Raw genomic sequence first — 12866 nt, 5'->3', positions numbered from 1 at the left:
TCAGAGAAGAGAAATAGACACAGGTCAGTCAGAAGAGTTGATTTGCTCCCCCGCTGCCAGTTTCTTGGCAGCTGAGATGGCCACACTTACTCTGAAAAGCCTTCTCACAGCCATGACCAACTAGGTGCTCGTCCTATCACTGCACGAAGGGAGAATGAGCAGCTGTGCAGTGGCTACTGGTTTTTCAGGGCAACTCGTTCCCTCGGCAACCAGGTAAACAATAGCCATTTTTTATACCTACCCAAGGATGGCAGCTCAGCTGGATCTAGGAGTGGCCGGTGGCTGACTCCCTCGGTAGCCTTTGGCCTCTGGGTTTCCTGTGGGAAGTTGTCTGTTCACGAACAACAGAGAAGCACCATCATTGTGGCACAAAGCACAGAGGGAATCATGGCATCCTAGGGAGGAAGCGACTTTTAGTCCAAGTCCCTACCCAAGGGACTTGGCCATCTCAGATAAATGATTGCCCAATCTTTTTTTTTTTTTTAAATTAAATTTTTATTAGAGTATAAATATTAAAAAAAATAACATGACATAAACACAACAAACATTTATACAACATATAAACAAAAAGAAATTATGTTTCCTTCTTAAGCATTGTTTCCAAGTGACATTCTGCTTGTTATATATTTCTTCCCCTCTCCTTAGTCTAATGACGTTTTCTATACCGGTAATATTTCCCCTCTAGATTTTTTGTTTATTTCTAATTTTTAACCAATTATACCATTTCTTTGGTTAACCTGTCCATTTCAGCGCATTTAGAATTTTTTCTATTAAATCTATTTCGTTTGGCGTTTTTTCTTCTTTCCAATTTTTTGCATATATTATTCTTGCAGCTGTTAGTATGTGAATTGTGAGATATTTAATATCTTTAGGGTATGATTTATTAAAAATTCCTAGTGAAAACTTTTCTGGTTCTTTATCTATCTGTGTTTCTGTTATTTGTTCCAACCATTTTTTGATGTTAGACCAAAATTTCTTTGCTGCCTGGCATGTCCATCATAAATGATAGAAGGTCCCTTTGTCTTCTTACGCTTCCAGCAGATCGGGCTATTTTTGGGCTGTATTTTTGCCAGTCTGGGTGGAGACCTATGTGCCACCTATAAAACATTTTCAGTTGGTTTTCCTTGTACGCCACTGCTCTTGGTAATTTTATATTTACTTGCCAAAACTTTTCCCATTTTTCCAAATTTATTGTATGTTTGACTTTTTTTTTATTAAACAGTTTTACAGAAAGAGCAAAAAATTTTTTACAAGTATTTCCCCATCCCTCCCTCCCTTCCTTATCCCCCCCCACTGCCCCCCCCCCCCGAACTTCCCAGAACAAAATACAGGGTATACAATTGACAATCATATGCTAAACTAAGCTACTCTTAATTTTTCTATTCATTCATAAGCTATTTGATACTTTTTAGTCCGATATTTGTTTTGAATATAATCAATCCATCTTCTCCATTCCGATATATATCTTTCTTGTGAGTGATCTTTCAAATATGCCGAAATCTTCGCCATTTCTGCCAAATTTGCTACTTTTAATGTCCATTCTTCAATAGTAGGCAAATCTTCCTTCTTCCAATATTGCGCCACCAAAAGTCTAGCTGCAGTTATTAAATTTAGTCACTATAACCGTACAATCTGTGATTATACCCAACAAAAACAATTGTGGAGTAAACTTTATCTTCTTTTTAAGAATATTTTGGATAATCCACCATATTTTAATCCAAAATGCTTTAACCTTTTTACAAGTCCTCCATATATGACCGTAAGTGGCATCATCACAATCACATCTCCCACAATTAGGTTGTACATTCGGATACATACAAGTCAACTTTTTAGGATCTAAATGCCATCTATAAAACGTTTAAAAAAATATGGAACGCTTCACGAATTTGCGTGTCATCCTTGTGCAGGCGCCATGCTAATCTTCTCTGTATCATTCCAATTTTAGTATATGTGCTGCCGAAGCGAGCACTGTATGTTTGACGTTTTGAGCCCATTTAATCATTGTTTCCTTGACTGTCTCTTCTTCCATTTTATAGCGTAAAAGATATTTGTAGATTCTGCTAATTAATTTGTTTTCTGAATCTAATATAATTTTGTCTATTTCTTGTTTTTGTTTATGAATTTCATACGTTTTTATGTGTTCTCTATATTTAGATTGTATTTGAGTATAAGTCCACCAATCTATTTCCCTATCTAAGTCTGTCTCCAATTGTTGTTTTGTCTTCAATTTACCTTGATAGTCAATTAAATCTTTATATCTAATTATTTTTGTCTTATCTGTTAGATTTGGGGGTCTAATTGATTCTACCGGTGATAACCGACTTGGTATTTTCATACAGTGTTGTTTTTTAATTTTAAGCCTAATTTGTAGTAATGAGTTTCTTATTGTATGTCTTTGGAAGTATGAATGTGTTTTATATCTTTCGTCCCACATAAAAGAGTGCCAGCCAGTTTGAAGTTCGTGTCCCTCAATTCCTCCTTATTTCCAGGGTTGCCTCTCTCTCTGATGAGCTTCCACACGCTGCTGCGTGTCCTTCCCTCAGCTGCTTTGGAGGATCAACACCCTCTTCTCTGTGGCAGCCCTTCAAGTATTGGAAGACTGCCATCAGGTCTCCCCTTGGTCTTCTCTTGAAGAGGCCCCAGAAGCTCACTGGCTTCTCTGCTGGACCCCTTGGGCCATTTGACCTTCTTTTACCCATTGGGCAGCACAGCCTGGCATCTCTTGCTCATCTGTGAATGGGTCCCAATCCTGTCTGCTTAGAGGAAAACATCCTTTCTTTTTGCTAATATAGATTTTCAGATTTGTGAACTCTTTACACAGAGTGCCACTCAACCCAGGACAGGGACGAAGCATTAGGAGGAGTTTCAGAGGTGCAACTCCTTCATTCTGCCAGAGACACCAATGGAGGTGAGGATGACTTGGAAAGGCTCTGCAAATGTTGTCACCTTTCCACTGCAAGCCGCGAAGGACTTTCCAGCAATCCAAGGGGCTCTTCTTCTTGAGGTTGCCAGCCTGGCTAGGCCCCCCGGGAGAGATTTCCTCCCCAGCCCCACTCAGACTTCAGGCATGACCTCCCCAGCGGCCGTATGGCAAAACTTTCCTTCCCTCTGCGGTAGAGGAGCGATGCCATCGTTAGAGGAAGAGAAGGGATGCTCCCCCTCCTGCTTTTCTTCCTTGTGTGCACACTGAGGAACCAAGGCAGGAAGTAAGGAAGGGCCTCAGATTAGCAGTTTCAGAAACCTCCTTTTGCATATTGGTCCTTTTTATCCGGTTCTTGGGTAATTTTAATGTTATAATTCTTAACGTTGTCTCTTTTGGAGTTTATACTGTTTTGTTGCTTTGTTTGGTGTTTCTGTGCAGATAGAAGTTGCCAGAGTTCCTTAGTGAGCATGTGCCAATAGCATTTTGGGGGCGCAATTTCAACAGATGGGTTTATGATTCCTAATCGAGAAGGTCAGTCTGACCATCAGACAGAGGAATTCAAGAGGATTTTCTTTCCCATTTAGATGGTGATACTGAGGCACAAAAAAGAGGGAGACCATTTGGAGTTTCTGAGAAACTATGGTGAGTAAAGCTATTTTCCAAAGCACCAGAAGGCAAGACAAGGAACAATGGAGGGAAACTAATCAAGGAGAGAGGGAACCTAGAACTAAGGAGAAACTTCCTAACAGCTAGCACTATTTACCAGTGGAATGATTTGCCTTCAGAAGTTCTGGGTGCTCCATTTAAGAAAAGAAATGGCAGAGCATATTTTCATGCAGAGGGTACTGAGTTCAGTTTTTCACATCTTCGGATCATTATTTAATGATTTCTCAAGTGCCGGAGAGCCTAAGGAAATAATATTCAGCTCGGTGCATACTCTACACCCAAAGTAAAACAAATTATATTCCTGAGTTTCTGGGAAACAATTGTGAGTAATGCAGAAGAGTGAACTTTTGTGGTCCTCTTATGTTCTCAATTCTTGAAGCACTCTTGAAGTAAACTTGAAGCAACCGTTTTCAATTGAAAATGTAGTACCAATTAATAAGGTTCCTGAGAGGACAATATTGAAGCAAGATATCCTACATTGCCATTCATTTGCAGTAGAAATTTTGTTTACAGTTTAATTGAAATCGCCATGCATGGAAATTCTTCGTGCCAGGTTATCTATTGATATTAGCAGACTTATAGTTATAATAATTTTACTTGAATATAGTAATGCTCTTTCTTCATCTAATGTCTACCTCTTATCTCTAACCATTGATAAAAACCTATTTCACATTAAATAATACTCTGAATCTCCTTTATCTTTTATTTTCAATGTCAATCTATCCATCTCTACACAATCCAATATTTTCTAAATTATATTTTCATCAGATGGGGTGTTCTCATTTTTGCAATATGTCATAGCTTTTCGGTATTATACCTAACAAAAATATTTCTGGTTTTAAATCAATATGCTGCTTAATCATCTTTTCCAACCATGTATGTATTTTCATCCAATATTCCTTTCCTACATGTCTACCACGTACTGTATGATAATAAGTACCTAGAATCTGATTGCATTTCCAACATTTGACGGACATGGTGTTGAACATTTTTGCTAGCCTTGCCGGTGGCAATTGCCACCTATAAAACATTTTATACAGATTTTCCTTATATGCAGTAGCCATGGTTTTTGCCATTTATCTCATTATCTAATATAGTAGCTGCTCTCCGTCATTGAGAGTTGTAGGTTCTAAAGTCCATCCTGTCCCTAAGAAAAGTGAAATGACAATAGGCCTAAATATAAATTAGTGTATATAAGGTGTTTTTGTAGTTTTATTGTATACAAGGTTATACAATTATTGATCATTCTACCCACTGAATGCTACATTGATAGCTAAAGGAAAATAATTGTGGTCAATGAACAACTTTATTTAAGTGTTGCTTTTATTTTTTAGCATGAACAATATAGATCAAATGATAACAAATTGAAAAAAATCTCAGAACTAACAAGAACAAGATCAGCAACAACAATAACAATAAGAAAAAGGAAAAGAACAAAAAGACATCCACCCATCCCCATCCAGGGAAAAGAAGCTCCGTGCAGGGCTTTGTAGGTGGGGGTGATTCTGCCCTCCATCTCCATCCCTCCCTTGCTGAAGCCGTCCTATAGGCAGACAGAATAACAGAGTTGGAGGGGACCGTGGAGGTCTTCTAGTCCAGCCAACTTCTGGTGCAGCCCATCAAGAAGGGCGAGATTTACATCTCACAAGTAATCGGACTGAACTTCACTGCTCCCGCCTTTTCCCTGCCCTACCTGTTCTCGGATCAATTGCAGAATTCTGCTCTTTCTGGAGTTTCTTCTAATTCCCCTCTGGTCTTCCCAGTTAGCATATTAGGCACCTTCCAATCTGAGGGGGTCATTTTCTGGCATCATAGCTTGTAGCCTTTTGATACCTTTCATTGGGTTTTCTTAGTAAGGATACTGGAGAGGGTTGCCACTTCCTTCTCCACTGGGTCACCTTGTGTTAGGACAATGCGGTGATCCATGAAGAACCTGAAATAGATACCTCTTTGAATTAGAGAGTGGAGTCCAGGGAGTCCTCTTCCAGGCTGCTGAGATCTTCTAGGGTGACTTCCACTTCTTTGGGAGAATCCCGTGAATGACAATAGTTCCTCTTTAGGCATCGGGGCAAAAGAAACTCGGCATTCCTAAAAGAGGGCCTATTGAATGGGGATGCCTGATCAAACGCGTTATAAGCTGCCCTGAGTCTCCGGAGAAGGGCGGCATATAAATCAAATTAAAAAGAAATAAAAACAAAAAACAAAAAACCCCCAATGCTTCTCTTGCTGCATAATCTGTGCATTTAAAAAGCAATCCTCACTTCCAGCCCACCTCTCCCACAGAAAAGTAGGCTCTCTACTCTTTGCCTGTTAAAGCCCTGCCATGAAGCAGCAGGGTGCTGGAAAGGATGAGGCACAAAAAGGAAAGGCATAACCAGGGTGGGTCACATTCATTTGGTCCACTGCCATGCACCTTCCCTGTTGATTTTTGGCAAAGGAACCAATTGCACCAAACTATATGCACTTGGGTGCATATAGTTAACCTAAGTATGTTGTCCCAAGGGCCAGGTGTCACCTAGCTCCACTTCCCAGAGTGCTCCAGCACAGTTCACTCAGTTTAGGAGAAGTGAACAGAGGACCTCCATCCCTCCCCATCAGAAAACCCATTGTCTTTCTTACCCATGGACTGGAGGAATCGCTAGCATCAGAAGCCGCTGCAGCATCCTCCCAGCTTCCCTCAGACTCCTCAACCAGAAGGTCAGCAAGGGAGTCCACATCCTCCAGGCTGCTGATCCTGGAGCCCACCAGGACTGTCATGGAATCCTGCAAATGACAGGATGGAGCCTAAATCCAAAGCTCTTTGAATCTCATTAAGATGGCTAAAGCATCGGGTGCATACAACCCCTATGTGCCGACAGCAAGAGGACCTTTGGAAGCCTTAAGGTTAAGGTGAAATGTTGCACAATATCTTCCCTCCACCATCAGGACTTATGGCATAGCCTTCTTCGGCCCCATTGCCCCAAATCTTATCTCTGAGGAAGGTGTTTTTCTCCCCATTAGGAAAGAGCTCCTCTTCTGTGTCCTGGTCTTCCCCCGTTAGAGTCCAGGTGAGATGTTTAAGGAATCAAGCTAGCTCAGCTTCCCCTTTCCAAGATGAGTCACTCACCCTGTCCATCTTTTCCTCCAAAGCCCCTTGTGAACCAGCGGGGTCTTCTCCCTTCGAAGTGCTACCTACCTGGATAGATAGGGAATCTCCACCTCTCTCTGGCTCTCTGCTGGAAGGGATTCCTCCAATGGATCCTAAAATAGCAATGCAAATATTCTTTCTTTTGGTATATTAACAAATCCGCAGGGACAGGGCCATTAGCATGGTGAGGAGATGTTCAGGCCTTACCGATTCAGTGGAGCGCTCCATAATTGTGGAGAGGCGCAGCCTCCGTGGAGGTTTGAGAGAACGCATACCTCCACAAATTGTGAACAGGCATCACATCTTCCTTCCTGGGGCTCCTGATGGTGACACGAACACCCATCAAAACCTGAAAGTAATAATTGTTCATTTGAATGTATAAAGTTCAAAGTTCTCGGCAACATATCCCCATGAATCCAACGGGCTCTGCTTGAATTCGCTAGACCGACCACATTCCCCCACACAGTTTTGAGGCATGAAGCCCCACTGGGCATGTTGCAAAATTGTCCTTACCCCTCTAGATGAAGATGCGTCTCCATGAGGGGAGCAGCTGTGCTGCTCACCATGGACCTGTACCTTGTCAGACCTGAGCAAAAGAAGAAGGTGACATGTCAAAGAACATCCATCTACCTCAGCCTCCCCTTTCTAAGACCGGCCAGTCAGCCTGCCCATCTTTTACCCCCACAAGCCCTTTGAGACAGGAAGCCATCTTGGGGAGAGGCTCTTACAGATTCTCTTACAGTCCATCAATGCTGAGAGTTTAAGGAGAAGGCTGTGGTACCTGTCAGGAGGCCCAGGAAGGTCCTCCGCGTCATCCTTAATGCAACAGGAAACCACTGAGCATCTTTTCCAGATGAGCTGTGAAGAGAAGGCAAATAGATGTGAGTCAGTCAGAAGCGCTGGGAAGCATGACTTTTTCTCCTACTGCCAGTTTCATGGCTGCTGAGATGGCCACACTGACTTTGAAAAGCCTCCTGACAGCCATGACCAAATTAACTGTTCCTGTTGGTACTGCCATATTCACCGCCCGACAGAAGACTAGGCAGCTCTGCACTGGCTCCAGAACCCACTGCACTCCAGCACAGTTCACTAGTTTAGGAGAACTGACCAGAGGGCGTCCATCCCTCCCCAACAGAAAACACTTTGTCTTTCTTACCCATGGACTGGAAGAAACGCTGGCCTTGGAAGCCACTGCATCCTGGTCCCAGCTTCCCTCCGACTCCTCATCCAGAAGGTCAGCAAGGGAGTTCACTTCCTCCAAGCTGCTGATCCTGGAGCCCACCAGGAATATCATGGAGTCCTGCAAATGACACTGTGGTTGCTAAATCCTAAGCTTCCTGAATCTCAATCAGATAGTTAAAGCCAACAGCAGGAGGGCCTTTGGAAACCTTAAGCTGAGGAGGCTATATTGCACAATTCCTCCCCTTCCTCATCAGGACTTATGGCGTGGCCTCCATTGTCCCCATTGCCAAAACCTGCTTACCTCTGAGGAACGTGTTTTCTCCCCATTTAGGACAGAGCTCCTCTTCCACGGCTTTGTCTTCCAAGTTGGAAATATCGGTGGTCTGCAAGCTCCATGAAAACCAGCCAGTATCTGCTTGTCGGTTTTTAATGGACTTGTCGCTGTTGTCGCTGTTTAATGGACCTGGAGCAGGAGAGCCATCTACTGGAGGAAGAAGGTTACTGCAGCGTGGGAAAGTGAGAATTGTTTAAGATATACAAAGAAAAGGAGTGAAAATAAATAACACCTGGAAGGCCACTTGACCTTGATTCTATCTCAGTAGGCAATTTGGCGGTTTTAAAGAAGAGATTGGACAGCCATTTGTCTGAAATGGTACAGGGTCTCCTGCTTGAGCAGGGGGTTGGGCTAGAAGACCTCCAAGGTCCCTTCCAACTCTGTTATTCTGTTACATTCCGCTTCTAGGTGACTGTTATGGCCTCTGATCAATGTCTATTCAGGGTTTTACCTTCCAGTCTATTCTTATATGGTAAATATAGAACCTTTCTTTCATAAGTAAGTGCATATTCCCAAAAAGGACCCAGGTTAGTTATTTTGTTTAAGATGTTTATTGAAAAACATCATCAGTGCTCCTTGAATATATAATAAATAATCCCCCCAATTGCTTTTAGTTGGGAAGTGGGGAAAGAAAAAAAAAGGTATAAATTGGCCTCAGAATTGCCCTAGCTAGATAGAAGCTCTTTATAGTGAGCATGTGCCAATAACATTTTGGGGGGCGTTATTTCAACAGATGGGTTTATGATTCCTAATAGAGAAGGTCAGTCTGACTGACCATCAGACAGAGGAATTAAACAGGATTTTCCTTCCCATTGAAATAAATATATAAATAAATAACTTTATTGCCGTTGTACGTGTATTCAAAGTATACCCATACAACGAAATTCAGTTAACGCCCAAAGACCTGGTCCAACACACATAACAATCCCCAAACAGACTCCCACCCACCACAATTCTCCACCCCTAAACCACCCAAACATCCACCCAACGGACCAAGTAATACTCTCCAACAGCTCACTGATGGTGGTCCTTTAGTTCAGGGGTCTTCAACCTTGGCTCCTTTAAGCCTGGAGGACTTCAACTCCCAGAATTCCCCAGCCAGTTTTGCTGGCTGGGGAATTCTGGGAGTTGAAGTCCTCCAGACTTAAAGGAGCCAAGGTTGGAGACCCCTGCTTTAGTTCATGGTTGAGTGCAATTGTAGCTCTGGGATAAAAACTATTCAGAAAACATGTGGTCCGAGTTTTAATTTTTCTGTATCTTCTGCCAGAAGGCAACTGTCCAAAAAGGTTGTAAGCAGGATGGGAAGAGTCTCTGAGAATGTTATGCAACTTTCTCAAACAGTGAGATTCGAAGATGTCGTCCAGGGCTGGTAGCTGGAGTCCAATGATATTCTGGGCAGTTTTAATGATTCCCTGTAGAGCTTTTTTGTCCGCTACAGAGCTGCTCCCATACAATGCAAGAATGGGAGGATACCCTCCCATTCTTGTCAAGATACCCTCAATGGTGCTGCGATAGTAGGACAGAAGTAGATGCTGAGATAGATTTATCTTCCTGAACATTCTCAGGAAGTACAGCCTCTTCTGTGCCTTCTTCACAAGCATGTTAGCATTCATAGTCCATGAGAGGTCCTGTGCTTAATATCAGAGTAGAGGAATGGTGAGATCCCATCCTTACTGACTGTGGCCTGCCTGTCAGAAAATCCCTTCTCCACAAACAAATCCTCTGATTTATACCCAAATTGGACATTTTAAAAAACAACCTGTTGGGTAAAATGGTGTTAAAGGCAGAGCTATAATCCACAAATAACAGTCTCGCATATGTCCCCTGTTGTTCCAAGTGATTCAATACAGTATGGACAACAAGAGACATAGACATTTAGATGGTGATACTGAGGAACAAAGAAGAGGGGAGACAATTTTGAGTTTCTGAGAAACTATTGTGAGTAAAGTAGAGAATGAACTTTTGTGCTACTCTTATATTTTCAATTCTTAGTAAACTTGAATCAACTTTTCCTTTTCAATTGAAAATGTACCAATTAACAAGGTTCCTGAGAGGACAATATCCAAGCAAGGTATGCTACGACACCATTCACTTGTGGTAAAAAAATTTGTTTACAGTTGAATTGAAATCGCCATGCATAGAAATTCTTTGTGCCAGTTATTTTTTAAAAAAAGTTTTTTATTTTTATTTCTCATAAACACATTTATATGTACAGTCACCTTATTTTTTAACTTTCGCTTTTAATTTTTACTTTTTCCTTTTTCGGGGCTGCTCTTTTACCCTTTACTTTTATTCCAACCTTTCTTCTTCTCCTCCCCTTCTCTTCCTTCCTCCTTCTACTCCTCCTTTCTTCTTTCTTCCTCTCCTTCGCTTTCCTACTTCCCCTTCCCTTCCCCCACTGCTCTCTTCTTCCCCCCTGGTTGTGTAAAGAAGCAAAACATTATGGGGTGAAAATACAAACATGATTAGAGGGAATGTTGCAGCAACATATAGAGTTAAAGCCAGAGATATTCTTACTGGGAATTTTACCAGAGAATTACAGTAAAGAAGATAGATATTTGATTATTCATATAATAACAGCGGCTAGAATTGTATTTGCACAAAATTGGAAAACAGATAAAATCCCGTCGGAAGGAGAAATTATACAGAAAATTTTCAAATGTTCGTGCCAGGTTAAGACATCTCCCTGCCATTTTAGTTGTCCTCATTTGTTTATCTTATTATATATGCTGGTGTTTGTATTGTAGCAACAACTTAGCATTGCTTGCATGAAATTATAGCCTATGAGACACTGTAACCTGAGTACTGGTCTGTAAAATTCCTTTTTCTGGAAGAATACAAAGTTTATGCCAGGATAGAAGTTCTACTATGCTTTATGTGCCTACCATCACAATGTTCCATGGACAGATCTTCTTGAAGTCACTGAAAAAATGGACTTATGACCTTTTTTCACATGTAACGACCATCGTAGCATCGTAGCTTGGCAACTAACTCATCTTTTTTTTTAAAGTTTTTTATTTTAAACACATTAAAAACAGATTAAAAATCAAACATATACATACAACAAAATGTAACACAAAAAAGAAAAATATTACCTTTCTTTCAGCTATACACAGCGGTCTGCTCTTTCTGTACATCAATTTTTACAAATATGTAAGTATATACTTATTTGACGTTCATTTTCTACTTTATATCATTTCTTCTTTACTAACAAAAGATCATACACATTTTCCCCCTCCTTTCTTCATTCATTTAACTTATTTCCTTATGTTTCAACCATTCATACCATCTACTCCAAACCTTATCATACTTTGATTTCTTTAGTTAATTTATCTAATTCTGCCCATTCTAGAATTTTTTTAATTAAATCCTCTTCCGTTGGTAGTGTTTCCCTCTTCCAATATTGTGCGTATACAATACGTGCTGCAGTCAATATATGCAATATTAGGTACTGTATTTCTTTAGTATAATTGTCTATTGAGATTCCTAACAGAAATTGTTCCGGTTTTCCCCTCTATTGGGTTCTGAATTATTTCTATTATCCAAGTTTTGATTTTCTTCCAGAATTTTTGTGCCATCGTACAGGTCCACCATTGATGATAGTATGTTCCGTAGCCAGTCTTGCACTTCCAACATTTCGGGGAGTTGGTAGGGAACATTTTCGCAATTCTGGCCAGTGGGAGATGCCATCTATAAAACATTTTTATCTGGTTTTCCTTGTATGCCGTCGCAATTGTTAGTTTCATGTTCGTTTTCCATATCCTCTCCCACTTCTCTAATTCTATCACATGGTTAAAGTTTTGTGCCCATTTGATCATTGTGTCTTTCACCGTTTCCTCTTCCATTTTATACCAAATTAGAAACTTGTATAGTCTACATATTAGTTTTCGATCATTCCCTAGTATAATTTTATCTAATTCTGTTTCTTCTAATCAAACTTGGTCTTTTTTTATATCCTCTGTCTACTTTGAGTTTATCTGCAGGTATGTCTACCATTGCACTTCTCTTCCTAAGTCCAGTTCCAATTCGTTTCTAGTTTTTAATATTCCCCTCTTAGTTATTATGTCTCTATACCTAGTTAATTTTGTCCAGTCTACTAAATTTGGATATGTTAAAGTTTCCTCTGGGGAAATCCAAGACGGGATTTGTATATAATGCTGTTTTTTAATTTTATTCCAAATTATTAGTAAAGAATTCCTAATTGTGTGCCTTCTAAAGCATCCATAAATATTTTGTTTTCCTCCCCACAAATATGAGTGCCACCCTATAGTTAGATTATGTCCTTCTAATGTTAGCAGCCTTTTATTTTCCAATTCCATCCACTCCTTTATCCAAACTAATCCTGCTGTTTGATAGTAGGTCTCCCAAACTGGGAGGGCGGCTTCTCCTCGCTCTCTCTGGTATCTTGTAATACTTTTAACCTAATTCTAGGCTTCTTTCCTTACCAAATAAATTTTGTAGTCAATCTATTTAATAAGTCGAAAAAATTGTTCCCCATTTTTATCGGAATAGTCTGGAAGAGGAATAACATTTTGGGCAAGATATTCATTTTTATTACTGCCACTCTTCCCACCCATGTCCAGTTTTCCAAATCTTTCCTAATTTGCTCAGTTAATTTATCGTAGTTTTCTTTT

At 40.6% G+C, this 12866-nt stretch overlaps 1 non-coding gene across 1 annotated transcript; it reads right to left on the bottom strand.

Moving 5' to 3' along the window:
- Positions 1-1862: 1862 nt before the first annotated feature.
- Positions 1863-1969, bottom strand: LOC139313530 (U6 spliceosomal RNA). The gene has a single exon (XR_011600132.1). It is a non-coding gene; the product is annotated as a U6 spliceosomal RNA (small nuclear RNA).
- Positions 1970-12866: the final 10897 nt, after the last annotated feature.

Source organism: Pituophis catenifer, unplaced genomic scaffold, assembly GCF_029215685.1.
Source record: "Pituophis catenifer annectens isolate HBS135680 unplaced genomic scaffold, rPitCat1.0.hap2 SCAF_2, whole genome shotgun sequence".
Lineage (NCBI taxonomy): Eukaryota > Metazoa > Chordata > Lepidosauria > Squamata > Colubridae > Pituophis > Pituophis catenifer.
The sequence above is the reverse complement of the archived record's forward strand: the minus strand, read 5'-3'. Positions and strand labels throughout refer to the sequence as shown.